The sequence below is a fragment of the Pleurodeles waltl genome, chromosome 4_2 (genome assembly GCF_031143425.1).
Source record: "Pleurodeles waltl isolate 20211129_DDA chromosome 4_2, aPleWal1.hap1.20221129, whole genome shotgun sequence".
Classification (NCBI taxonomy): domain Eukaryota; kingdom Metazoa; phylum Chordata; class Amphibia; order Caudata; family Salamandridae; genus Pleurodeles; species Pleurodeles waltl.
The window spans coordinates 1,034,524,191-1,034,551,064 of NC_090443.1; the positions used below are offsets into that span (position 1 = coordinate 1,034,524,191).

At 44.9% G+C, this 26,874-nt stretch overlaps 1 long non-coding RNA gene across 1 annotated transcript in view; it reads left to right on the top strand.

Moving 5' to 3' along the window:
- The first annotated feature begins 9,774 nt into the window (after positions 1-9,774).
- LOC138293655 (uncharacterized) overlaps positions 9,775-26,874 on the top strand; it is a 65,596-nt gene continuing 48,496 nt past the window's right edge. Inside the window, exon 1 of the long non-coding RNA XR_011203070.1 lies at positions 9,775-10,422. This is a non-coding gene — a long non-coding RNA (uncharacterized lncRNA). The remainder of the gene's footprint in view (positions 10,423-26,874) is intronic.

Consider the following 26,874-nt stretch of genomic DNA (forward strand, 5'->3'; position numbering starts at 1 on the left):
GAGAGGGGGCGGAGCTTCGGGGGCTGGGCCGCCCCATCCTTCTTCCGATTGGTGAAGATTATGATCCGCCCCGGAACCAAAGGCACGACCGCTCCGGAAGACACCGCCCCTTATTTCTGTGCCGGAAAAGACCTCGCAGTATCTACGGAAGTGATGCCCATGTGGCCCGGAAGCAATGAGCCAGCAGCAGAAGGGCCTGTCAGGGAGAAGGGGCTGTATGTAGCAGGCGCGGATGCGTTTCACTCTACGGTCCGCGCTTCCCATGGAGCCGGAGGGAGTGACCGGTGATGCTGTTGTCATTGATGTCATGCGATAGGGATATAATATAGACGCTACACTTTGTATTTTCTACCTCGTTGATGCTCCGCCCTCTTACAGCCCATTGGCTGTAATCGCGTCACCGAGTCGTCTCTCCTAGTCCCGCCCCTTCCGGCGGCGCGAGGCAGGCTAAGGATGCGCCGGTTGCCGGAGTCGCGCTGCTTTTGGCGAGGGCCCGAGTCCGCTGAATGAAATCCTTCACGCTTCCCTTCATTCGGAGGGTGCTGCCGGGGAAGCATCAAACGCACCTATGGCTAAACAGCAGTGCGGTCCAGTGTCCTGCCAACGCGCCATTCTGACCCATGAGGTTACCGTTTGGTACAGCTGAGGATGAGCAGAAGTTATTTAAATTAGCGTCACCCAGGAAGATGGACGGATTTCAAGCTTACTAGACCTCCGTTTATTGTGTAGGAATGTCCTCGCTAATTATCGGTAATCTTCATTACTACTAAGTCCTCCCTGGGAGAGTCATTGCAGCCTGAGGTGGCTCCACCTCCCAAATAGGAGAAACGCAGGAGAATTCTAAATAAACCCAAGCCACCCTCCTGGGTGCTGGATATGGGTAGGGGTAGCTTACCCACAATCCTCCTATTGTAGCTGAGCACTGTCGAAGGCAAGGAGGGAGGATGAGTATGGTGACCGGCCATCCTGGATAGCCCTGGTATTTCAAGGAGTGTCCAGGCAACCCAGCAGTTTTAGCTGAACAGAAGAGTCCTGGTTTTTGAGAGAGAATCGTGTGATAGTGTCCGTTAATCCGCGTGGTGCAGGCTCAAGTTTGCTCCGATCCTCTCAACACCAGGAACAGAAGTTGAGTGATGTAAAAGAGTTCTCCTGTCACACTGTTATCAGTTGTTAAAAAGGTCACCTGTTGTGCTGCCTCCTTTCACTCATGCAGCTCAGCAGGATTTAATGAGGGGTGAATTTTTTTTTTTTCTAGTGAACACATCAAGAATTTTAGATTCTATTAAGGACACGGAGGCGAGGATTAGCTTTCTCTTTTCTGTCAAAACGACAGCCAATAAAATGACAAAACTTTAAACTACATACCCAATGACGTATACTCGCATCCAGTCATACTCTTTCCCCCAAGGCTATATAAGTTCCATGCACGAAAGTCTGTCCTCTTTCTTTGCAATATACTCATAACAAGAAGATATCAGCTTAAGTACAGCTTGAAAACAATTACAATGACAGCCCTTTGATCCTTGAAGATGTCAGCAACTTACAAAGGCAATCCCCAGCGGTGGCATCGGCCTAGGGCTAGAACTCCTGAACTGTAGCACTCCTTCGCTCCTCGGACCCCGGAGTTCAAGTAGAGGTATTGGAAGCCCCTACCAGAGATAACAAAATAAGAGCTAAAATCTACACTCCTATACGGATGGGCAGTGTTGCATTCTTTGAACACGTCTGGTATTGAGCACTGTCCATATTACAATACATGCTGAACACACACTTTGATAGGGTGGGATAATTCTCGCCTCCGTGTACTTAACAGAATCTAAAAATCTTGCCACTTTAGCTAGAACATTTTTTATTATATGGCAGGACTGGAGGATTTGGATTATGCTAGTTTATATTCACCGCCCCAGGCACCACATCCACAATTGGCTTATGATAGAGCACTTTAAACATAGAATTAGAAGACCAATCTGCAGAAGCCGTGATGTCTTCCAATCTTGTACCAGTAGAGAATGCTTTAGAGGCCATAGCTCCTCTAACAGAATGAGCCCCAAAGAGAGACACATCTATACCTGCCTCCGCCAATAGCCACTTGACCCAGTGAGTCACTGAAGTAACCGGGCGGAAAGGTTTCTGTAAAAACATGAGCAATTGCCCAGAAGCATTCTGTCTGAATTCATGAGTACAATCTTCGTAAACTTTTATACATTGAACCACACACAACTTTTTATGATGAGGAAAAGATGTGTATGCAATTCAACGTGAAGCAGTTTTAGTGCACCTTGAAATAGCAAATCACACTCCAAAGGTAGTAAATACTCTACCTGCTACATCTAAGGCTCGGGCATCCGAAACTCATCTACAGGAGAGTAGGCATAATAACATTGTTATTTATTGTTTATGTGAAAGATCTTCGTTACTAGGCCAACTTTTTAGAAATCAGAGAACCACACTGACCTAAGATGGAATACTTTGGTTGAGGAGTCTTAATCATACGGACACCTCAAAGGAGCTTACAAATTAACAGATGTTCCCCTACTGGTTTTCCCAACATATGGGGATGACGTGCAGATATAGCAGACCAAAAATTATGAATTGTTCTGTAGGCTAAGCCTTGAGAGGCTAAGTCAGTAAGAAAATTTGTCATGGCATGAATTTCTGATCCCAATGGATCCAAACGACGTTCACCACACCAACATACCCATTTCGACAGGCTTGCTCATATGTTTTATGAGTAGAGGACGCCCAGCATTGTGATAGGAAAAACAGTGCTGATTCTGAAACTCATGGCACTTGCCAGCGTCTCCTGAAAGCCTCCATGCCATCAGTGGCAGTTGGCCTTGCAGGATCAGAGGATGCAGAAGTCCCAACGGATCCATTAAAAGATCGTGGAACAGTGGCAACATTCCCAACAGACCCACTGAAAGATCCTGGTATGGTGGCAACATCACTGGAGGCTTGCATGATAGAGTTATCACTGACGGGAACCAAGACTGTGCCTTCAAATATGGTGTCAACAAGATTACGTCCGCTACTTGTCAATGCAACTGGGATAGGCCCCCGCTGTCATGGCGAACGGAGGAAAGGCATACAGAAGACCCTCTGACCAGGAGAGCAGAAATGAATCTGTCCTGCTGCATGAGGGTCCGGCCTCCAACTGAATTTGGGTGTTCAGTCGGGAGGCAAATAAGTCAGAAGTCATCGTCCCCACTGCTGTTGTAACGCTTGGAAAACTTGTGGTTTGAGCTTCCAATCGCTGGATTCCTGAAGGAAAAGTGTGAATACCAATCCACTGTCAGATCGGAGCGGCCCAGAGTATATTCTGCTCTGAACAAAATGTGGTGCTGCAGGCAATAATGCCTAAAATCCTTTGCAATGTCTGCTAACAGTCGAGACGTGGTACCCGCCCTGGGTAAAAAGAACATTGCCGAATAACTTTTTTATGGAAGTTTGCACCTTACTGAGTGCTGTAAACGTGGCTACATACTTGCCTAGATCTTTGAGAAACTTGTCTCCAAGTAGCAAGCCACTGGCCAGAGTCCCTGCCTCAGTAGAAGCCATATCTGCCAGCTTTGGGTCCAGGTGCATGAGGAAAGAGCGACAGTGCTCTGTAGACATGGCGCAGTTCTCATTGCTTATAAGGCATATAGCCCTTAGCTCCCACTCCAATATGACCCCAGGGGTGTATTAGCGTCCTTTGCTTAGACTGCCAAATCTAAGATTTTTGTTAAAGGCTCCAAAAGATCCAAGAGTTTGTCTTGGCAGCTGCTTCACATGTGATCCAGACCCTTTTTGTGGTCCTTCGCAAACTTCTTCAAGAATGTCATCAAAACGGTTTCCAAATCAGGGGTATCTGCTACTTTGCCTATCAGAGAGGGATGCGGGCACTCCAATCTAAATGTGTTGCAGACATCTTTTTCAAAGCTCTTAAGCAATCTGTCCTGCACATAGTGTGCCGCTTCCCCACAGGGGACCCACTCGGTTGAGCAGGATTGAACGATGTCTTCCGGAGTAAAGAGGAGATTTCAAACACCAGAGGAAGGTAGACCAGAGGATAAATTATGAGATTTGTGCTTCTTCTTTAGAGGTGGAGTGTCTTTTTGCGAGTCTTTCAACTTAGAGGTTCAAGAAGTACGCACATGCGATTCATCTTGAGGCTATGGTTGCTTGGCAAGAGGGTACACCGCCTCACAAGGATTAATTCCCCCATATTCGTGGTCACGCAGCACAGAGGCGGTCATCTGCTCCAAAATCTCAGCGGATGATGAACACCCGAGCATTGCAATTGGAGGCTGGGGAGTCCATGGGATTGTATTTCTGCAAAGGTGCTGACTGACTGGCTTCGCCCAGCAGTTCTCTTTTGCCAAAATTAGTCAAGGGCTGAGTGAATGGCTTTAAGGGCTTTATCAGGGCCCAACTCACAGATTCTTGCACTTGGTGACTGTAGGAAGATGGCCTTTTCTAGCATTGTTACCTCCACTTTTGGCCTGTTTGTGAGTATTTGTCAGGGTGTTTCGACTGTCTCACTGGGATCCCGCTAGCCAGGACCCCAGTGCTCATAGTGAAAAACCTATTGGTCAGTGTGTTTTATATGTCTCACTGGGACCCTGCTAGCCCAGACCCCAGTGCTCATAGTTTGTGGCCTGTATGTGTATCACGGCCTGTATGTGTATCACTGTGTAGTACCTAACTGTGTCACTGAGGCTCTGCTAACCAGAACCTCAGTGCTTATGTTCTCTCTGCCTTTAAAATTGTCACTTTAGGCTAGTGATCATTTTCACCAATTCTAATTGGCACACTGGAACACTCTTATAATTCCCTAGTATATGGTACCTAGGTACCCTGGGTATGGGGGTTCCAGGAGATCCCTATGGGCTGCAGCATTTCTTTTGCCACCCATAGGGAGCGCAGACAAAACTTACATAGGACTGCCACTGCAGCCTGAGTGAAATAACGCACACGTTATTTCACAGCCATTTTACACTTCACTTAAGTAACTTATAAGTCACCTATATGTCTAGCCTTCAATTAGTGAAGGTTAGGTGCCAAGTTACTAAGTGTGAGGGCACCCTGGCACCAGCCCAGGTGCCCCCACATAGTTCAGGGCAATTTCCCTGGACTTTGTGAGTGCGGGGACACCATTACGCGCGTGCTCTGCTATAGATACCTTCTATCAGCCTAAGCTGCTAGAACACTACTAATCTACTAATAAGGGATAACTGGACCTGGCAAAAGGTGTAAGTACCACCACTAATCTCCCCTCCATTTGGTGCTCCAGAGGCACTTCTGAAATCTCTTGAAACTGGTCCTTCTCATTGGCTTAGTAGGCCATAGTTACTCAGTTATGAGGTAAAGAGGATGTTCAGGTGGGGGGGGGGGGGGGAGAACCATGGAGGATGTTCAGGGGGGGGGGGGGGGGGGAGAACCATGGAGGATGTTCAGGGGGGGGGGGGGGGGGGGGGAACCATGCAGCAGATGAGAAAATGCCAATTCAGGTGCAGTAAGGCAGTACTACTGCCTGTCCAGGAAAATTGTTTGTGGAGGGAGCCACCTGCTGCTAGAAACACGAGCCGCAATTCAATTTCATTTCCCCAGGGCCCGGCCCTTACTCGTTTATTGCAGCCCCGTTGGGCATTTACTGAGACCAAAGATGACTCACAAGTGTGACAAGCTGATCAGAAAAGAAAAGTGTTCTAATATGGCTTGATGTGAACACACATCAGGAGCAATAGAATGAGGACACAGTTCTTAACAGAACATGCAGAGAACGCTCCGCTGGCCTCGCTCCCGCTCCACTTCTGGCCCACGTTTAGGATTCAGGATCCCAGTGATTGCGCTGCAAGCGCGACGCGCATGCGAAAACAGTAAACAAACCAGGCTTCTAAAATCCCAATATTATAAGAACAATGATAAGCACTTAATTGGCTGGAACAGCAGCAAGGAAACGGGACAGTCTTTCGTGCATGGAACTTATATATCTTTTGGGGAAAGGTTATGATTGGATGTGACTATACTACATGGGATATGTAGTTTAAAGTTTTGTGTCATTTTATTGGCTGCTGTTTTGACAGTAAAGAATATAGAAAACTTAATCCGAAGCCTCCCGTCCTGCCATAGAATAGGTATCCAATCACACCAAGCCATGAGCATTAGCAACTTGCTCCTGGGACTCATCATAAGAGGGAAGGAGGATATATACATATATCTCCAACAAACCACTCCTTTGTAATGAAAATAACAGCAGTCCCAGCATACAAACGCTCCGTTTGTAGTTTCATTTTGCTGTTGCTGACCAATGCGTTTCTTTCTGCACGGGACCTTGATTACAGTTACTGGTGTCATTTTCATCATTGCTTTTAAGCAAACACACTCCCATATTGAAAACAAACAACAGGCCGTTATTTACTGCATAAAAAAACTGAAAATGTGGCTGCCTTACTATATCATGACAAATTAAAAAAAAAAAGTCCTCTGCATTAATCCTGTCTCCAGAAATTTATTAAACACTACAATATTAGTTATAATAAAAAAAAGATATACAAAAAAATAATATTCTCATGAGTAGCTTTAAGAATTAATGGTGCCCATACAGTACAATGTTACATTTTACATTGCCATCACATTTATATATGACAATTTATGAATCCTTCCCATACCGTCCAGAGAAGACGGGGAAAGAACAAAGAAAGGACAATCACATAGCAGAAAACAAATCTCACCCTAGTGGGCCTATATTGAAAAGATGCTTCTTATCAGAACTGTATAACCTGCATTTACCTATTTCTCAAAAAATCAAACACAAAAAGACCCCAAATTATACTTGCAAAACTGAAATTCACAAAAGAGGGTCTAGCCAGTGTACCCTATTCTTCATAAGTTGTTATAATACTGTTCCTGGTCCTTTTGTACCTACAATAAGAATGGAATATTTAAAATCAATTATAAAAATCCAGCACCCTGAATAAAGCAAGAGACAAAAGAAACAATATTAAATTAACACATGCAGCTCTGGGTCTACATTCAGACCCTTGGGTTCTAGTGATTCGAGCCTTCGTATAGATTGTACTTTCAACTTTTGAAATGCTTTCTCCATGTTCCCACTCCAAAGGCGTCTTGCAGTGGTCTCAATCACTGAATAATACAACTACTCAGTTTCAACATTATGCACTTTCAAAAAATGTCTGGCCACAGGGTAACTGCTATCAATATTCTTAATTGCCCCCAGGTGTTGCAAGATTCTCTTATGTGCCTCTAATATAGTGCTTCCTATACGTACCACATCCCAGCTACATTTTAGCTTCTATACTGTGAATTCCGTCTTACAGATGAGATTTTTTAGTAATTTTCAATTCCTGACCAAAGGGTGTTTGCACTGGGGTGTTATTATTCCCATGTCTACAAGCTTTACACTTGTTGCACTTGTAGAATCCAGCTTTTAGTTTCAAACAGGCAGTGTTGCTGCTCCTAATGCCATTGTTTACCAGTCTGTCTCTGTAGGATCTTGCCCTCCTATAAGTTGTTAGAGGTTTTTAGGGAATCGTTCCTGAAATCACTGCATCATTTTTCAAAAGATGCCTGTTTTTCAACAACATCTTCCTTACGGAGAAATGATCCCTAGTATAAGTAGTGATAAACCTTACATATGCACCTTGCATTACTTTCAAATGTACCTGCCTGCAACTTGAATCTTGTTCTAGAAATAAAGTAACAAAGTATATTTTTGCTATATAAAAACCATTGGCCTGGAGTTAATCAATGAGTTTGTGCTTCATGTATTGCCTGTGTGTGTTCAGCAAATGCTTTGCACTACCCTCTGATAAGCCTGACTGCTCGAATGCACTACCACAAAAAAGAGCATTCATATTCTCTACTTTAGCCTCTGTTACGCCTCTGGGGAACCCCTGGACTCTCTTCACACTATATCTCATTTTGATGTAGTATATTCAGATCCAGCTTCCTACAAACACAATTTGCTCCTCCCACCAATTCTTATGCAAATTTGCACAGCTGGGAGCGAAGCAGGTGCCCATCACTGTCCCCTTTGATGTTCACACAAGTGCCCATCAAAAAATAATATATTCCTGGCTAAACAGAACTCAGTCATCTCATATAATATCATGTTATGCTCATTAAACCTGATGGATATTGCCCTGGAGTGTTTGGCGTCCCATAGCCCATCTTCATGGACTATGCTCTTGTATAATGCAGAAACATCCAATGTAATCATTAGCATGTCTGGTTCACAGAACACATCAAACACTCTCCTGAGGAAGTCTGTTGAGTCTTGTATGAGATGCCAAATTGGGAACAAAAAGTATCAGATAATAAATTTGGAGCTATTCTCCAACAGACTCAGTAGCCGAGATGATAGGCCTTCCCGGTGGTCTCTTAGGGTTCTTGTGAACCTTTGGTATTAAATAAAAAATTGGCAGCTTAGGAAATTAATTCCTCAAAAATGTTTCCTCATCGCCATTCAACAATTTCCTTGAATGCCACCGCTTCAGATATAATACTACTATTGTATCAGTATATATCTGATGATCAATTTTCATGTAATAAGAGGCATAACTCAGGTGTTTATGAGCCTCCTCAAGATCCTAGGCCAAAACACTATGTTACCTCCCTTATGTGCCTTTCTTACCACACAATCCACATCATTCCTTAGTTTCGTCATCAATTTTTTAATCTTTTTCTTTCTCTTTACATTCCCTTTCTTGAACTGCTGTCTGATATTAACTCTACCCAACACCACTCCAATCTGTGCCACTATGAAACAATCTACTCCATGCCACTGCATTCTGTGCACTCCACTCTGTCTCTCTGTGCCACTCTACTGTGCTCTACACACCTGCATTCTACGCCACTGAATTCTACTCTGCACCACTGTAGTCTACAGTCCTGCTCTCTATGCCACTCTACACCACCACATTCTACGCCGCTCTGCACCACTGCACTCTACTCTTCAATACTGCACTCTCTGCCACTCTACTCTGCACTACTGCACTCTGTGCCACTGCACCTTCCACCACTCCACTCTACGCCACTCCGCACACTACATTGCACCACACTATGCCACTGCTCTGTGTGCCACTTTGTTTTACTCTGCACCACTCCACTCTGCACCATTGCTGTTAGAGCTGTCAGCTCCTGACGTGGTTTCCCCTATCTTTTTGGCTTCTGACCTCCTGTTTTGATCCTGTGCTGAACTTTGTTCTTGCCGGCATTAGGACTCTGGGCACTTTACCACTGCTGACCAGTGCTAAAGCACAAGGGCGCTCAGTCTAAATTGGATTGGTAATTGGTTCATCCGTGATTGGCATATTTTATTTACTAGTAAGTCCCTAGTAAAGTGCACTGTAGCCTCCCAGGGCCTGTAACTTAAATGCTACTAGTGGGCCTGCAGCACTAATTGTGCCACTCACATGAGTCGCCCTGTAAACATTTCTCAGACATGCCACTGCAGTGTCTGTGTGGGCAGTGTGGAACTGCCATTTTGGCCTGGCAAGTGTAACCACTTGCCAGACCCAAACCTTCCCTTTTAGTACATGTACATCGCCCCCAAGGTAGGCCCAAGGCAGCCTCATGGGCAGGGTGCAGTGTATTTAAAAGGTAGGACACGTACCTGTGTGTTTTACATGTCCTGATAGTGGAATACTACTTAAATTGTTTTTCACTATTGCAAGGCCTCTCTCCCATAGGCTATCATATGGATTGCCTCAAAATATCTTGGAAGTATAATTTCCCATTGGGAGCAGACAGAGTTATGGAGGTCTCTGAACTCACAATTTAAAAATTCATCTTTTGGTGAAGTTGGTTTTTAAATTGTCAGTTTGAAAATGCCACTTTCAGAAAGTGGGTATTTTCTTTCTTAACCATTCTGTGCCTCTGCTTGACTGTGGAATACGCGTGTAGGTCAGGATGACAGCTGGGCTGTTTTTGAATTCACTCTAGACAGTCACACAAAGGGAGCTGAGGTGTGTCCTGCATATCCTGATGGGTCTTCCTGGGCCAGAGTGGATGGAGGAACTGACACTTGCACCTGAATAGGGCTTTGCCTGTCCTTACACAAAGCAGTCATCAACCCCCTGGAGTGAGTTTGGGGCCAGGACAGGGAGAGGCAGGGTCTTTTGTGCTATAAAGACTTTCCTTTGAGGTTTGCCCAGTTCAAAGGCAGAAATGAGTATAAGTATTGGGCCTCTGAGACCACAACTTCAGAACACTTCTGGACTGAGGGCATTCTGCCAGGAAGCAGAGCTGGATGCTGTAGCAGGAACTGCCACTCTGCCTGTTGCTTTGCTAGGAAAAGAATGGACGCAGCACCAACTCGGTGGGAAAAGAATCAACGCATTGCCCGTCCGGTGGGGAAAGAATCGACACATCACCTCCTTTGCTGCCCACATCGTCTTTGTTTTTGACGCATTTGAGGTACTGTGTGTTACAAGAATACAGCCATTGATTCTTCAGGATTAGGACTCTTTTAAACCTTAAAAAGTAATTTCTCTACTTGTGTATGTTGGATGTTTGTCATTTTGGTCTTGTTTGACTCAGATAAATATTTTTCTAAACTGGTGTTTAGTGCTTTTGTGGTGTAACTGTTGTGTGTACAAATACTTTACACATTGCCTCTGAAATAAGCCTGACTGCTTGAACCAAGCTCATGCATAGGTGAGGCATATTTGCTTTGCTAATGCTCATTACACTTGTTAACACTGTCTGAGCATTGGTCGCACCTCATTAATACCTGTTTAACAACCAAATGTAGCAATAAGTACTTTGAAAAGGGGCCTTCCTCTGCACAGCATAATGTGCAACTGCGTTTTCATAGCTTTTGAACCATTTGAACTAGAAATGCATTTTGGCAAATGCGACAAATCAATTATTATGTGAAAAATGCAGCAGCTGCACAATCGCATAATTCCAGTGGCCCTGCCAGTAAGTAATCTGGACATTACCTTTGCGTCCTTCGTCCCAGTCATCACAACTTGAGGTATACCAAATCATAAGCCTATCTCTCCATTCACCAGGAAAATACACTTCAACACTAGTATGTAGACTCGATGATTTAATGCACACTAATGGGATAACAAAACAGTATCAGGATCTATCCAAAATAGACTTCAAAACCCCACACAAAAATTTGCATCGTAGTCAACATTATTCAGTCTATAATGTTTCACAAATGTAGAGTCCGAGTACCAAGTAGCAGCCCTACAAAGTTCCTGGATAGAGACCACCTAGAAGTCAGCCTAAGAAGTGGCCATGCCCCTAGTAGATCTACAGTGAGCTGAACCACCCTCAGAGGATGAATCTTAAGAAGGGTGGTAGACAGAATAAAGCTGTAAGTTTATTACTTACAATTCTGTATGCCGAAGTAATGGCAACCAGAAAATGACTAGGAAAGAAAGTTCAAGTCTACTTCCTGTAACGGTTCAGAAAATGATTCTGAAGTGATCTAAGAACAGTAGATCTTGAAATTGAGAAGCTTCTAAAAACTCTATTAACTAGGTAGTCAATCCCCGCCAGGCTCAAAGAAATCCCTAAAAGCTTTATTAGTGAACTACCATTTCTTAAGTGTAGAAAGGTAAATTGAGCTGAACTCCTCCACCAAGAACTAATACAGTGGAAAAAAGAGAGGTGGGTGCCAAAAGGTTATGCACAGAACACCATTTGTCAAACATCTCCCAGTGCTTAGAATAGGCCTTCGAAATAGAGGGTGTTCTAAAATTCATTTTTTGGTTTGAAATGCATCCCGTTTTCCTTTAGGGAAAACGGGGTGCATTAAAAAAAAACTGCTTTGTTTAAAAGCAGTCATAGACTTGGTGGTCTGCTGTCCCCAACCGGCCACCATCCCTGTGAGTGCAGCCATTCCCAATGGCGTTGCAAATTGCGACCTGCCTCATGAATATTAATGAGGTAGGTAATTTGCGACCCCGTGGGAATCGCAAAAAGTGTAATTGACACTGTTGTGCATTTGGTTTTGCGACTCACGGTTTGCGACTCGTAAATGAGTCGCAATTCGCGAATTGCAAAAAATATGGTCGTACATCTGGCCCTGGAGAAAGAATCCAAGGAGGACCCAATGCCAGACTGCACAAGGTTGGAAACTCTGATAGTTATGGCCAATAGAGTACTATTACTATAACATCTGCTTTCTCCTGTTGAACCTTTGATAATGTCATTGTGATAAGGGGAAAGGGAGGAAAAGTTTAAAGAAGCCCCTGGGACCAATTCATCAGCAGACAGCCCGTTCCCCATGCTGCCCTTTTCTGGACCATGCACAAAACCTCAGAACTAGTACATTCTCCTTTGAGGCGACAAGGTCTAAAAATGGAGTTCGGAACCTCCTGCAGACATTTTTAAGATCCCTGAGATAGTGTGAGGTTCATTGAGGAAGAAAAAGTCTTGATGAGACCGTCTGCCTGAACATTCTCTTTATTTTGATGTGAATCACCAAAATACTGAAAAAATTGGTCTCTGTCCATAATCCTGTGGCAGTAGTAATCGGAGTCACGGACCTTGATTTGGTGCTTCCCTAATAAATGATATAAGCTATGGAGATCTTAAAAGAACATCCCTCTGAAAGGTCCGGTCTGAATCTCAGAAGAGCTCTGTGGATTGCTGTAAGTTCCCTCTATTTGGATGATCTCCTCTGATCCAAAATGGGCCATTTCTGCTGGTTTGACTGGCCCAAGATGGTTGCTTCCGAACCAATCCTGCTGGCATCTTTAGTGAGTACCAGAGGCTGTTGTGAATGCATGCCCATGCCTTTCAATAGATTGGTCTAATTCATCCACCACATCAATTCCTGCTTCTCCTGACAAAGATAAAGGAATGAGGAGATCCAATGGGTGAATTGCTGGAGAGTAAAATCTGTGTATGTGCCACAGGAAGAGGCGTAGGTGAAGATGAGCCTATGGCACCATGAAGATCCAAACTTCCATGCTGCCCTGAATCTCCAGGCATAACTTGACTGGAACCTCTGAGCAGGAGGGAAGAAGGGAAATCAGACTGTGAAGCCCAGAGATTCTTCCTACATCCGTTCTGAAGATTGCTTCAGTGAATTTGATCTCCTTTCACAGCATTAGTTGGCATTTTGAAATGTTGAGCAGAAGCCCTAACCTGCTCATGGCAGTCATTTGGTCTTCAGAAACCTGAACATCTCTGGGGGGGGGAAGGAGCGTGAAGCAATCGTTTAGGTATGGAAAGACTGGGATCCCCATCTGATGTAGGTGCACTATCACCAGAGCCATCATCTTTGTGAAGACTCTGGAGGCTGATCCTGAATGGAAGAACCATGAATTGCCAATGCTAGTTTCCCACCGCAGATCTCATAGACTGCTAAGTCCTCTTCACCACAGGAAAATGGGGATAAGCATCCATGAGTTTGAGCATAACCATGAAACATTGCGACAGTATCAAAGGAGCAATTTCTGCAAAGTCTCCATTTTCAATCTTATGTCTGACGTAAACTGGTTGAGGTTTGTTAGGTCTATCACAAGACAATAGCCCTCAGATGCTTTCCGCACCAGGAAGACTATGGAATAAATGCCTAGACCTCTCTCCTTCGTCAGAACTAGACAAATTGCCATTTTCTTCAGAAAAGCAGCAAGCCACTCCATCAAGACCTGCTTCTTGAAAGTGTATTGTGTAAGAATACACATTTAACCCTTTTGCATCAGGAGTCAACTGACGTCCTTGATACACTTGATATTCGACCTTTCAACCATGACACAAATACTGCAAGGATTTAAATATTCTCAATCAGTTTAAGAATACATTTAAATGCCACAAGGAAATATAGGTGCACAGTAAAGTACAAAAGCATCACAATTCTTTATACTTTTTAAAGAGTGACACTAATTGCCATACTTGTTGGTACAGCCTTGTGGTATGCCTCCGTAATATTATCTGAAGTTCCAGTCTATAGGAAACATCCCCTTATTAAAAATACCCTTGGCAAATCCCTTATCCATGATGGTTACTGCCCTATATCCCTACTTCCTTTTGCCTCTAAACTCGCAGAAAAAAATGTCACTAAGCAATTAACTTGTTACCTAGAATCCAACTCCCTCTTAGACACCGCACTCTCCAGATTCCATGATAAGCACAGCAAGGAAACTGCTTTAGTCGCAGATGCTGATGATCAAAGCAAGGACTTGGACCAAGCCTGCTCTGCAGCCTTGATCAAACTGGATCCATCAGCGTTTTTCAACATGGTGGCCCACTCCATCCTATGTTGGTATCGGGTTATCTGCACTTAAAGGGCTGTACTTCTTGCTTATTGGAGGTCTCAAACCATTTGCACTGCTTATTTCCATTACTTTGCAGTACTCTTTAATGGAGGAGTCCCTCAAGGCTTACTCTAGAGTCCCACGTGTTAACCTTTACATGTTCCTCTTGGTGTGGCTTGTTCGGTCATTCGGCTTTGACATTCTCCTTTATGACTCTGCAAAGACAATTAAAAAATGGTAATGCGTGCAGTCTCTGAATAGATGATCAAAAGCAGGATCTAAACTTCATCTGCTTTATAGAAGTGGAGCCTGCAGGCAGGTGGATTTGTCAGATTTGGATGAGTGTATGGAGGCTGTATGGTCTTTATCCCTTCAGGGATGTGCAGTCTTGAGTTGTACCAGTTCAGTATGGCAGGTGAGCTGAGGCAGCATTGTGGTCTGCAATAACCTAGCTAGAGCCCGTTTGGATGGGCTTACAGCCTCTCCCAATCATATGCACTTTATCTATTTTCTTGCCACAAGACGCAGGTGATTGCACGTCTTACCTTCACTCTTGGGGGTAAGCCTATCCTTCACAACTAACAAGATTGCAAGATGGGCAGAAACAGACATTTCTCCCTCTTAGGTTTCTTGGAAAAAGCCTATAGCACCAGTACAGGGGATAGGACCTATTTCCCCACATGTAGCACAATATTTATGGCTGCAAACATAATAGGCAATGTTTTCACTTTGGGGGGGTGTAACCGAGATTTACCTCTGTATTCAGAGCTAGGACAGTGGTGCAAATTCAAATTATCCAGTAGTGGATGCGTGAATCATTCCCCCTCAGAATCACCTTATTAGAAAAGACCTGAATCTCAGTGGGTGGGAAAGTGCTGAGTATTTAATGTATTGTATTGTAATAGTATTTATATAGCGCTTACTACCTCTGACGAAGCGTCAAAGCGCTTTTCGGCGAGTAGCACGCTACTCAGGAACCCAAGAGGAATTAGTGGTAGATTAGTGTAGGGAAATATGAATTCAGTTTTAGTATTTTTATGACTTAATTTGAGCAGAGGATATTTGAGTTTATTAGTTGGATTGACTAGAGTAATGGAGGGATAGAGGAGGGAAGAATCCACAAGTGTTAATTGGGAGTTTATAGTAATAGGATGAGGCTTGGGATGAGTAAAGGAGAGAATTTTATTTATAGATTTTATTTTATTTGTATTTATACAGACATATACATACATATACATACATATATATATATATATATATATATATATATATATATATATAAATAATCCACAACGATGAGAAGACGCTCACCAAATGGCTGCACCATACCAATCGCCGACCAGAGTTAAGGAAACGACAATGTCTCTTCCCTAAATGTTCATCTGCTTTATTTCAAACTCGTTGCAAAAACAATGCTGTTTCCAAACAAAAACGTATACGCGTTTCGGCTGACGCCTTCTACTGGACATTTTCACCCCACACCAAGACCTCTAACAGATACACACCTTAGACCCTCATCTATTTCGATTATTCACTAGTGCAGACTAAAAGGGCGGCCATCTTAAAGCATACAGATTATTCACTTTTTATTTCTTATACCTAATATTTGGTTATTATCTATCAACATCCACTTAATGAAAAACAGCGCAATTATAAAATCAAAGCAAAATTACTCCTTTGTGTGCATCATGTAGTCACTGTTGTAAAAAAGGCCACTGAAACTTCTTCTAGGCTATGTTAAATTAGTGGATACAATTCCCTACATCAAAATCAATGGTATATTTTTGTATGTTTGATGTTCATCCCCATGAAATAAAGTGACTAGTGCCTTGTATGGCATTAAAAATATAAAGTGAATTATTTAACAATATATAGATGTAAACGTTCGTATAAATAGATTTATCCATAAATAATTTGTTGTTTGACATAAAATATATATTCACATAATCTGTAACATTAAAGACCAATGACTCCCTATTCTGGTATATAATTCTAACCATACTACATAAAGTGCCCAGTGCAAAAGTGCTACAGCATCTATACGATGATGAGTGTCCTAAAACCAAAAATATAAAGAATATAATTAAAAAGAGAAAAAATTATAACAATTACAGCACCAACATATGCACTCTCAGCATATCTTCAGAAATGTAAATTATGAAAACTGTATCAGAGCAGCATCACTGTTCATGGTATGTCAAATCACAACATGAAACAAGCATTTGCAATGCAATAGGGTCTCGCATTTCTCTGAGTTAGAGCTATTAGCAGTTGTAAACTCCCAACCGGATTTTTCTTGCCACATTAAATCGAAAAAAAACAGCATGATCGCGCTGCTACAGTTCACTCGTAGTGAAACCTATCGGCAAAAGTGCAATTATCTACGTAACCGGCAAAAGTGCAATTAACTATGTAACAGGGGCGATGTTAGGCAAAACGCTCCACTTCTGCCAAGCGAGATCGCGCTGTGAAAAAAAGATGAAAAGTAGTCCACAAACCTGACATTAAACTGTGAGCCTCGCATGTTTTCAGTACTTGGTCGCTGCGCTCGAGGAGGGCTAACCACCGGAAAAGGCATGACGTATGCTTGCCTTCCAGTAATGAAAGCAAGCAGATTTTGAAAGGCAAGCCCACGAACCAATGAAAGACACTGACGTGACATGGACGGGGCTAATCCATTTTGTATTGCTCCTTTTCCTTTAAAGACATTTAGTTTGAGTTCCCTCTCTGAACGCACTGCCTATTGCATATGTTATCTTATATATTTGTTTAGTAAAAAAAGCCTGGTTCCACCACGGGCTCGCAGCTGGTTTCTTTCCCTAGCTGGGGCACGTTACTCATTATAATCATGTGGTAAAAATAACTAACCGACCTCGGCTGTTGTATTTTGGGGAGGGAAAGGTTGATATCTATATCTTTGAACCACAAAATCCTTTGAAGGGTTCTCAGAATGTGAGAAGTCAAACAGCTGCAGAAGGGAGTCGAGGACAAAGCAGGGACGGGAACCGGTGTGTGGAAACTGATTCCCTCCTTAAAATTCCTGTATGACGTATATCATTATGTACTTACTTTATGTATCCTTTGATGTATGAGTATAAATATCACTGTTGAATGCACCATGTTAGCACACTTTACTTCGGGCTGGGGATGCCAGTTGTAAATCTGTCCTCTTTGCTGCAGCAAAATAAATAGACCTTGTTCATTGATTTTTCACTCTGACTGTCCGTGTCTAAACTCCTTTTTAGATGCATTTGTAAGTATTATTAAAACGTGCTTTACACTCCGCTCGAGGAGTGCTAACCACCGGAAAAGACATGACGTATGCTTGCCTTCCACTAATGAAAGCAAGCAGATTTTGAAAGGCAAGCCCACAAACCAATGAAAGACACTGACGTGACATGGACGGGGCTCTGAGCCCTTTTGTAACTCCTAAAGTGTCTTGCAAGCGAAACGCATGCGACGCAGGCTGGACCCTAAAAATGGAGAAATGTAAACATGGCAGCAATTCAGACTGTTCTACTATCATATAGACTGTATTCTATCTAATAATCATAAATGAACATATAATTCTGCATCAAGATTAGGTCCCCATGGATTTTCTGAACCAAACAATAAAATCATCTTAGATTCCATTTGTCTTAACTCCAATGTCCTGTCACCTGATCTAGGGCCCAATATAATCAACTTAATTCCATAAAAGATTAAAGTGCTACTGTCTCCTCCATGTGTGTCCCAAAAATGTTTGGCCAACAGATAAGATGTATCATGATTCTTAATTGCTCTAAAATGTTGTAAAAACCTGATCTTAAGTTTATGAATGGTGCTACCTACATTATTCCTCCGGCAGCCACATTCAATAACATAAACAGCATATTCAGTTTCACACGTGATACAATCTTTGATCACACATTTTCAACCATCAAATGTTTGACAGCTCTGCACATTTTCTGCGTATTTACACGCCTTGCAATGGCCACATTTCCAGAACCCTAAGCTTTTTTTAGTCAACCACAGCATATTGTCATTTGTAACAAATAGGCTCCTGGTCAGATGATCTCCCAATGAGTAAGTTTTACGATAGGTGATTTGGGGATGTTGACCAATTATCTCCTTGATATGAGGATCTTGTTGCAAAATATGCCAATTACGTTGTAAAATGTTCTTAAGTGCCACATGTTGATGATTGAATTCAAGAAACAGTCTCAGAGGAGATCTATTTGTATTAGAATTGTCCTCAGTTAGTTGATTCTTGAAGAGCAGTTCTTTCTTCTCTGGTTTTACTTTTTACCCTATTCTGTGCATCAATCAGAATTTTATAAGGATATCCCCTCCTCAAAAATCTTTGGGTCATTGCCATAATTTCTCTTCTAAAACCAACATTATCTTAACATATCCTGCAAGCCCGCAGGAATTGGCTATAGGGTATGCTCCATTTCAATGCTTCCGGATGCCCACTGTTACCATGCAGTATTGAGTTGCATGCAGTGGGTTTACGGTATACTGCGGGCTCCAATTTGTCATTCTTGACTTAAGCAGGACATCTAAAAACTCAATAGTGTTTCTACTCCAGACTGTCTCAAGACGAATATTTAACTCGTTATTGTTTAACACATGGATGTATTCCTGCAGAGCCTCTTCATGACCATCCCATATAACAAAGAGATCATCAATATATCGTACCCACAGTATTACCTTATCCATGTAGGCATTGTGGGCACCTGACCACGCTACTTCTTTGTCCCCCCATCCCATATAGAGATTTGCATAGGTGGGTGCTAAGGATGCCCCCATCGCCGTGCCTTGTTTTTGAAGATAGTACTCATTATTGAACAAAAAGACATTGTGCGTGAAACAGAACGATAGCAGTGACATAAGCATGTCTGATTGTTGAAGAAATTCTATGGGACGTGTTCTCAAAAAGTATCTACAGGCTTCCATGCCGTATTGATGTTTAATCGATGTATATAACGAAGCTACATCCATTGTGACCATCAGATAAATGTTCTGCCACGGAATACTATGTATTTTAGACAGAAAGTCATTAGTGTCACGTAAATAAGATGGCAGCTCTGTGACATATGGACACAGGAAGAGATCCAAATATCTCGAGGTATTTTCCAAAATGGAATTGTTCATGCTTACAATAGGTATACCAGGTGGATGATGTTTATTTTTATGCATTTTGGGTAAAAAATAAATACAAGGAATTTTTGGAAATTCAATTTTTAAATATAGATATTCATCATGTTAAATGAGTTGTTCTATAAACCATCGTTCCAACATCCCATGATACATGTTTGGATATTGTACAGTGGGATTCATTTGCAGCTTCTCGTAATGATCACCATTGGTCAATTGACTATAAGCTTCTTTTACATACTCTACCACATCCATGATGACAATGTTGCCACCCTTGTCTGATGGCTTGATAATAATGGATGTGTTAGATTTGAGCTGATTCAAGTCATTCCAATCCTTAACCCCTTCCCCGCCACGGACGTAATGGTTACGTCCATGGCAGCGCCCGTGTGGCGCCATGGACGTAACCATTACGTCCTGAATGCTTCCCTCGGGAGAAGCGCTAGCGCTCCTCCCGAGGGACGCCCCCCCACCCCCCCAGGTCAGGGCTGACCGGGGAATCCCTTCCCCTTCCACCCCCGACCCCCCCCCCCCCCCCACCCCCCCCCTGTGACGTCAGCGCGCGAGCGCGCGCTGATTTGTCACAGGGGCCTCCCTAGCCGCGCTGGAAGCTCTGCTTCCAGCGCGATTGAAAAAGAAATGCAAAAGCATTTCTTTTTCAATCACTTGGGAGGCCCGGAGGGGCTTCAAAGGGAAGGAAAAGTATTTCCTTCCCTTTGAAGTCCCTCCGAGGGTTTCAAAAGCCGGATTGCTTGCAATCCGGCTTTTGAAACCCCACTAGACACCAGGGATTTTTTTTTTTTTCATTGAAATTGACCAAAGGGAGCGACCCCTTGGGCAAGGGTCGCTCCCAGGGGGGGCATTTTTTTGAAAAGGCCTTTTCTGCCCCCAGGGGGGGCAGAAACCTCTAGGCACCAGGGACCATTTTTTTTTTTTTTTTTTTTTTGTTTCATTTTTTTTTTTTTTTTGGTGGGGAGCGACCCCTTAGGCAAGGGTCGCTCCCCTTGGGGGAAAATTATATTTTGGCCATTTCTGCCTCCCTTGGGGGCAGATTGGCCTATTTTGATGAGGCCAATCTGCCCCCAAGGGGGGTAGAAACCACTAGACACCAGGGAGTTTTTTCTTTGCGTGAATTTCACGCAAAGGGAGCGACCCCTTAGGCAAGGGTCGCTCCCTGGGGGGGAGGGCAATTTATTTTAGGCCATTTCTGCCCCCCCTGGGGGCAGATCGGCCTATTATTAGGCCGATCTGCCCCCAGGGGGGGAAGAAACCTGTAGGCGCCAGGGCAATTTTTTTTTTTGTGTTTATTTTTTTTGTTCTTTCTTTTTTTTAGAGATGGGGAGCGACCCATCAGGCAAGGGTCGCTCCCCTGGGGGGCAAATTGTATTTAGACCATTTCTGCCCCCCTGGGGGCAGATTGGCTGATTTTAGGTCAATCTGCCCCCAAGGGGGCAGAAACCACTAGGCACCGGGGATTTGTTTTTTGGCGCCAATGTCACGCAGGGGGAGCGACCCCGTAGGCAAGGGTCGCTCCCGGGGGGCGGGGGGTGGGGGTTGGGGGGGCAAATTTATTTTAGGCCATTTCTGCCCCCCCCGGGGGACAGATCGGCCTATTATTAGGCCGAACTGCCCCCGGGGGGGGGGGGCAGAACACTCTAGGCGCCAGGGCAATTTTTTTTTTGTGTGTTTTTTTTTTGTTGTTTCTTTTTTTTAGAGATGGGGAGCGACCCATCAGGCAAGGGTCGCTCCCCTGGGGGGGCAAATTGTATTTAGACCATTTCTGCCCCCCTGGGGGCAGATTGGCCAATTTTAGGTCAATCTGCCCCCAAGGGGGCAGAAACCACTAGGCACCGGGGATTTGTTTTTTGGCACCAATGTCACGCAGGGGGAGCGACCCCGTAGGCAAGGGTCGCTCCCGGGGGGGGGGGGGGTTGGGGTTGGGGGGGCAAATTTATTTTAGGCCATTTCTGCCCCCCCGGGGGACAGATCGGCCTATTATTAGGCCGAACTGCCCCCGGGGGGGGGGGGGCAGAACACTCTAGGCGCCAGGGCATTTTTTTTTTTTTTTTTTTTTTTTTTTGTTGTTTCTTTTTTTAGAGATGGGGAGTGACCCATCAGGCAAGGGTCGCTCCCCTGAGGGGGCAAATTGTATTTAGACCATTTCTGCCCCCCTGGGGGCAGATTGGCCAATTTTAGGTCAATCTGCCCCCAAGGGGGCAGAAACCACTAGGCACCGGGGATTTGTTTTTTGGCGCCAATGTCACGCAGGGGGAGCGACCCCGTAGGCAAGGGTCGCTCCCGGGGGGGGGGGGGTGGGGGTTGGGGGGGGGCAAATTTATTTTAGGCCATTTCTGCCCCCCCCGGGGGACAGATTGGCCTATTATTAGGCTGAACTGCCCCCGGGGGGGGGGGGGCAGAACACTCTAGGCGCCAGGGCAATTTTTTTTTTGTGTGTTTTTTTTTTTGTTGTTTCTTTTTTTAGAGATGGGGAGTGACCCATCAGGCAAGGGTCGCTCCCCTGGGGGGGCAAATTGTATTTAGACCATTTCTGCCCCCCTGGGGGCAGATTGGCCAATTTTAGGTCAATCTGCCCCCAAGGGGGCAGAAACCACTAGGCACCGGGGATTTGTTTTTTGGCGCCAATGTCACGCAGGGGGAGCGACCCCGTAGGCAAGGGTCGCTCCCGGGGGGGGGGGGGTGGGGGTTGGGGGGGCAAATTTATTTTAGGCCATTTCTGCCCCCCCGGGGGACAGATCGGCCTATTATTAGGCCGAACTGCCCCCGGGGGCGGGGCAGAACACTCTAGGCGCCAGGGCAATTTTTTTTTTGTGTGTTTTTTTTTTTGTTGTTTCTTTTTTTAGAGATGGGGAGTGACCCATCAGGCAAGGGTCGCTCCCCTGGGGGGGCAAATTGTATTTAGACCATTTCTGCCCCCCTGGGGGCAGATTGGCCAATTTTAGGTCAATCTGCCCCCAAGGGGGCAGAAACCACTAGGCACCGGGGATTTGTTTTTTGGCGCCAATGTCACGCAGGGGGAGCGACCCCGTAGGCAAGGGTCGCTCCCGGTGGGGGGGTGGGTGTTGGGGGGGCAAATTTATTTTAGGCCATTTCTGCCCCCCCGGGGGGCAGATCGCCCTATTATTAGGCCGATCTGCCCCCGGGGGGGGGGGGGGGGGCAGAAACCTCTAGGCGCCAGGGGAATTTTTCTTTTTTTTCTTTGTTTTTTTTTTTTAGAGATGGGGAGCGACCCATCAGGCAAAAGTCGCTCCCCTGGGGGACAAATTGTATTTAGGCCATTTCTGCCCCCCTTGGGGGCAGATTGGCTGAGTTTAGGTCAACCTGCCCCCAAGGGGGCAGAAACCACTAGGCACCGGGGATTTGTTTTTTGGTGCCAATGTCACGCAGGGGGAGCGACCCCGTAGGCAAGGGTCGCTCCCGGCGGGGGAGGGTGGGGGTTGGGGGGGCAAATTTATTTTAGGCCATTTCTGCCCCCCCCCTGGGGCCGGCTGAGCTACAGGCCAAACACCACAGGTACGCCCCTTGCAAAAAACACCTCTGTTTTCTGTGAAAAAATATGTTGTGTCCACGTTGTGTTTTAGGCCATTTCCTTTTGTGGGCGCTAGGCCTACCCACAGAAGTGATGTACCATTTTTATCGAGAGACTTAGGGGAACGCTGGGTGGAAGGAAATTTGTGGCTCCTCTCAGATTCCAGAACTTTCTGTCACCGAAATGAGAGGAAAAAGTGTTTTTTGGGCCAAATTTTGATGTTTGCAAAGGATTCTGGGTAACATAACCTGGTCTGAGCCCCGCAAGTCACCCCATCTTGGATTCCCCTGGGTTTCTAGTTTTCAAAAATGCACTGGTTTGCTAGGTTTCCTCAGGTGTCGGCTGAGCTACAGGCCAAAATCCACAGGTAGGCACTGCTTTTTATAAAAAAATGTGATGTGTCCACGTTGTGTTTTGGGCCCTTTCCTTTCGTGGGCGCTAGTCCTACCCACACAAGTGATGTATCATTTTTATCGGGAGACTTGGGGGAACGCTGGGTAGAAGGAAATTTGTGGCTCCTCTCAGATTCCAGAACTTTCTGCCACAGAAATGTGAGTAACATGTGTATTTTTAGCCAAATTTTGAGGTTTGCAAAGGATTCTGGGTAACAGAACCTGGTCCGAGCCCCGCAAGTCACCCCTCCTTGGATTCCCCTAGGTCTCTAGTTTTCAGAAATGCACAGGTTTGGTAGGTTTCCCTAGGTGCCGGCTGAGCTAGAGGCCAAAATCTACAGGTAGGCACTTCGCAAAAAACACCTCTGTTTTTTTCCAAAATTTAGGATGTGTCCACGTTGCGCTTTGGGGTGTTTCCTGTCGCCGGCGCTAGGCCTACCCACGCAAGTGAGGTATCATTTTTATCGGGAGACTTGGGGGAACGCTGGGTGGAAGGAAATTTGTAGCTTCTCTCAGATTCCAGAACTTTCTGCCACAGAAATGTGAGGGACATGTGTTTTTTTAGCCACATTTTGAGGTTTGCAAAGGATTCTGGGTAACAGAACCTGGTCCGAGCCCCGCAAGTCACCCCTCCTTGGATTCCCCTAGGTCTCTAGTTTTCAGAAATGCACAGGTTTGGTAGGTTTCCCTAGGTGCCGGCTGAGCTAGAGGCCAAAATCTACAGGTAGGCACTTCGCAAAAAACACCTCTGTTTTTTTCCAAAATTTAGGATGTGTCCACGTTGCGCTTTGGGGTGTTTCCTGTCGCCGGCGCTAGGCCTACCCACGCAAGTGAGGTATCATTTTTATCGGGAGACTTGGGGGAACGCTGGGTGGAAGGAAATTTGTAGCTCCTCTCAGATTCCAGAACTTTCTGCCACAGAAATGTGAGGGACATGTGTTTTTTTAGCCAAATTTTGAGGTTTGCAAAGGATTCTGGGTAACAGAACCTGGTCCGAGCCCCGCAAGTCACCCCTCCTTGGATTCCCCTAGGTCTCTAGTTTTCAGAAATGCACAGGTTTGGTAGGTTTCCCTAGGTGGTGGCTGAGCTAGAGGCCAAAATCTACAGGTAGTCACTTTGCTAAAAACAGCTCTGTTTTCTGTGATATGTCCACGTTGTGTTTTGGGGCATATCCTGTCGCGGGCGCTAGGCCTACCCACACAAGTGAGGTATCATTTTTATCGGGAGACGTGGGGGAACGCTGGGCGGAAGGAAATTTGTGGCTCCTCTCAGATTCCAGAACTTTCTGCCACAGAAATGTGAGGAACATGTGTTTTTTTAGCCAAATTTTGAGGTTTGCAAAGGATTCTGGGTAACAGAACCTGGTCCGAGCCACACAAGTCACCCCTCCTTGGATTCCCCTAGGTCTCTAGTTTTCAGAAATGCATAGGTTTGGTAGGTTTCCCTAGGTGGCGGCTGAGCTAGAGGCCAAAATCTACAGGTAGTCACTTTGCTAAAAACAGCTCTGTTTTCTGTGATATGTCCACGTTGTGTTTTGGGGCATATCCTGTCGCGGGCGCTAGGCCTACCCACACAAGTGAGGTATCATTTTTATCGGGAGACGTGGGGGAACGCTGGGTGGAAGGAAATTTGTGGCTCCTCTCAGATTCCAGAACTTTCTGCCAGAGAAATTTGAGGAACATGTGTTTTTTTAGCCAAATTTTGAGGTTTGCAAAGGATTCTGGGTAACAGAACCTGGTCCGAGCCCCGCAAGTCACCCCTCCTTGGATCCCCCTAGGTCTCTAGTTTTCAGAAATGCACAGGTTTGGTAGGTTTCCCTAGGTGGCGGCTGAGCTAGAGGCCAAAATCTACAGGTAGTCACTTTGCTAAAAACAGCTCTGTTTTCTGTGATATGTCCACGTTGTGTTTTGGGGCATATCCTGTCGCGGGCGCTAGGCCTACCCACACAAGTGAGGTATCATTTTTATCGGGAGACGTGGGGGAACGCTAGGTGGAAGGTAATTTGTGGCTCCTCTCAGATTCCAGAACTTTCTGCCACAGAAATGTGAGGAACATGTGTTTTTTTAGCCAAATTTTGAGGTTTGCAAAGGATTCTGGGTAACCGAACCTGGTCCGAGCCACACAAGTCACCCCTCCTTGGATTCCCCTAGGTCTCTAGTTTTCAGAAATGCACAGGTTTGGTAGGTTTCCCTAGGTGGCGGCTGAGCTAGAGGCCAAAATCTACAGGTAGTCACTTTGCTAAAAACAGCTCTGTTTTCTGTGATGTGTCCAGGTTGTGTTTTGGGGCATATCCTGTCGCGGGCGCTAGGCCTACCCACACAAGTGAGGTATCATTTTTATCGGGAGACGTGGGGGAATGCTGGGTGGAAGGAAATTTGTCGCTCCTCTCAGATTCCAGAACTTTCTGCCACAGAAATGTGAGGAACATGTGTTTTTTTAGCCAAATTTTGAGGTTTGCAAAGGATTCTGGGTAACAGAACCTGGTCCGAGCCACACAAGTCACCCCTCCTTGGATTCCCCTAGGTCTCTAGTTTTCAGAAATGCACAGGTTTGGTAGGTTTCCCTAGGTGGCGGCTGAGCTAGAGGCCAAAATCTACAGGTAGTCACTTTGCTAAAAACAGCTCTGTTTTCTGTGATGTGTCCACGTTGTGTTTTGGGGCATATCCTGTCGCGGGCGCTAGGCCTACCCAAACAAGTGAGGTATCATTTTTATCGGGAGACTTGGGGGAACATAGAATGGCAAAACAAGTGTTATTGCCCCTTGTCTTTCTCTACATTTATTCCTTCCAAATATAGGGGTGTGTGTAAAAAAGACATCTATTTGAGAAATTCCATGTAATTCACGTGCTACTATGGTCACCCCGGAATTCAGAGATGTGCAAATAACCACTGCTCCTCAACACCTTATCTTGTGCCCTTTTTGGAAATGCAAAGGTTTTCTTGATAGCTATTTTTTACTCCTTATATTTCAGCAAATGAATTACTGTATACCCGGTATAGAATGAAAACGCACTGCAGGGTGCAGCTCATTTATTGGCTCTGGGTTCCTCGGGTTCTTGATGAACCTACAAACCCTATATATCCCCGCAACCAGAGGAGTCCAGCAGACGTAACGGTATATTGCTTTCGATAATCTGACATTGCAGGGAAAAGTTACAGAGTAAAAAGTAGAGAAAAATTGATGTTTTTTTCACCTCAATTTCAATATTTTTCTTTTTCAGCTGTTATTTTCTGTAGGAAACCCTTGTAGGATCTACACAAATGACCCCTTGCTGAATTCAGAATTTTGTCTACTTTTCAGAAATGTTTAGGTTTCTGGGATCCAGCATTGGTTTCATGACCATTCCTGTCACTGACTGGAAGGAGGCTGAAAGCACAAAAAATTGCACAAATGGGGTATGCCCCAGTAAAATGCCAAAATTGTGTTGAAAAATTGGGTTTTCGGATTCAAGTCTGCCTGTTCCTGAAAGCTGGGAAGCTGCTGAGTTTAGCACCGCAAACCCTTTGTTGATGCCAGTTTTAGGGGAAAAACCACAAGCCTTCTTCTGCAGCCACTTTTTCCAATTTT